Source organism: Vanessa atalanta, unplaced genomic scaffold (assembly GCF_905147765.1).
Source record: "Vanessa atalanta unplaced genomic scaffold, ilVanAtal1.2, whole genome shotgun sequence".
Taxonomy (NCBI): domain Eukaryota; kingdom Metazoa; phylum Arthropoda; class Insecta; order Lepidoptera; family Nymphalidae; genus Vanessa; species Vanessa atalanta.
In genome coordinates, this window is record NW_025919973.1 from 7,501 (window position 1) to 10,000 (window position 2,500).

General features: G+C 44.6%; 1 non-coding gene across 1 annotated transcript in view; it reads right to left on the minus strand.

Annotated features, from left to right (window-relative positions):
* LOC125076513 overlaps positions 1–1,419 on the minus strand; it is a 1,903-nt gene extending 484 nt beyond the window's left edge. Inside the window, exon 1 of the ribosomal RNA XR_007120470.1 lies at positions 1–1,419. This exon is cut by the window's left edge and continues 484 nt beyond it. This is a non-coding gene — a ribosomal RNA (small subunit ribosomal RNA).
* Between the last annotated feature and the right edge of the window lie 1,081 nt (positions 1,420–2,500).

The following is a 2,500-nucleotide window of genomic DNA, read 5'->3' on the forward strand; positions in this document are numbered from 1 at the left end:
TATTTAGCAGGCTAGAGTCTCGTTCGTTACCGGAATTAACCAGACAAATCGCTCCACCAACTAAGAACGGCCATGCACCACCACCCACCGAATCAAGAAAGAGCTATTAATCTGTCAATCCTTCCGGTGTCCGGGCCTGGTGAGATTTCCCGTGTTGAGTCAAATTAAGCCGCAGGCTCCACTCCTGGTGGTGCCCTTCCGTCAATTCCTTTAAGTTTCAGCTTTGCAACCATACTCCCCCCGGAGTCCAAAATCTTTGGTTTCCCGGAAGCTGCCCGCCGAGCCATTGTAGTAACGTCGGCGGATCGCTAGATGACATATTTACGGTTAGAACTAGGGCGGTATCTAATCGCCTTCGAACCTCTAACTTTCGTTCTTGATTGATGAAAACACCTTTGGCAAATGCTTTCGCTGATGTTCGTCTTGCGACGATCCAAGAATTTCACCTCTAACGTCGCAATACGAATGCCCCCAGTTATCCCTATTAATCATTACCTCGGAGTTCTGAAAACCAACAAAATAGAACCGAGATCATATTCTATTATTCCATGCACGAAATATTCAAGCGGCATTTTGAGCCCGCTTTGAGCACTCTAATTTGTTCAAAGTAAAATTGTCGGCCCATCTCGACACTCACTGAAGAGCACCGCGATAGGATTTTGATATTGAACCGGCGTTTTACCGCCGGCTCACCGACGATATGCTCCGCAGACGTGTCAGTATCACCGCGGATGCGGTGCACCGACAGCGCGGCGCACAAATGCAACTACGAGCTTTTTAACCGCAACAATTTTAGTATACGCTATTGGAGCTGGAATTACCGCGGCTGCTGGCACCAGACTTGCCCTCCAATTGTTCCTCGTTAAAATATTTAAAGTGTACTCATTCCGATTACGAGGCCTCGAAAGAGTCCCGTATCGTTATTTTTCGTCACTACCTCCCCGTGCCGGGAGTGGGTAATTTGCGCGCCTGCTGCCTTCCTTGGATGTGGTAGCCGTTTCTCAGGCTCCCTCTCCGGAATCGAACCCTGATTCCCCGTTACCCGTGACAACCATGGTAGTCGCAGAAACTACCATCGAAAGTTGATAAGGCAGACATTTGAAAGATGCGTCGCCGGTACTGGACCATGCGATCGGCAAAAGTTATCCAGATTCATCAAAATTAACGACTTCGGACGAGACGCCCTCCGTCGATTGGTTTTGATCTAATAAAAGCACTCATCCCATCACTGGTCAGAGTTCTGATTGCATGTATTAGCTCTAGAATTACCACAGTTATCCAAGTAACTGAGTAAGATCTAAGGAACCAAAACTGATATATTGAGCCATTCGCGGTATCGCCTTAATACGGCTTGCACTGAGACATGCATGGCTTAATCTTTGAGACAAGCATATAACTACTGGCAGGATCAACCAGGGAGCTAACCGAGACTTGTTGAAGTCGTCAATTACTCTTCTCGTTTCATATTCGCATATAAAATACACACAAACTTATGCATGCATGTACAATATACGCACAGTATGAAACGAGCGTCTCACCGTATCGTCGATCGCGTTAGACGCGATAGATTTTAACGGTTGACTCTTATAAAAATTTATATGAGACACAAACGCGCTTTAAGCACGCGCGCGCGCGTGCGCTATAATATATAACGCGACGACAGCGGCGGCGGCGGCGGCGGCGGAGGCGTCTTCACATAATGACACATAACGGTCACGAATTCGAACGTTCTAAACGAGATCGAGTTTTTTTTTCAAAATAACACTTCGCACACGACGTGTACGTATGTATTGTTCAACGATTATTATCGTAAAACATTGGGATCGACGCCCGGTGTTTGAGTGATCGTACCGATACTCGGGTTGTGTATTTTTTGTACATGATAAATGTAAAAATTAACAAAAAGAATTTTAGAAACGACCGTTCATATATAATATAAAAATTATACACACTATACGAATACACTGAATCTTTTAAGAACTCCGTCTCTAACGTTTTCTCATATCGTCGCGACGTCGCAGATCGACTACAATGAATCAACATTTATTCCATGAGGATAGATTGTAGCGAGAGCGACGACGACGACGATAAGAGGAAGAGCGCATGAGGCAGAGAGATCTACGTGCGTCCGTCGGTCGGCACAGTTTTACAGAACGAATAAGAATCTTTTTATCATTTTCACGTGTGTCAGTGAATATCCCCCAGCGGTCGAGACGAATCGTACGTACATACTTGTTGTTACACTACGTAAAGTATAATATAACGCGATACGACGAATCGAGAGACACGCCAGAAGACACGCAACAAAGACGACAAATGAAAACGATAATAACATTTTTTTCGTTATACAAGAGTACTGATCCGGTCACTTCGCGTCTAACATCAATTTTTGAATGTTCGACGTTCGAACCGTCACTACTCCATATATATGCCTGACGATGAGTATGACATTCGGCTCGTTCGAACGGAATGTATTTTTTTTTTTATTATTATTATTATT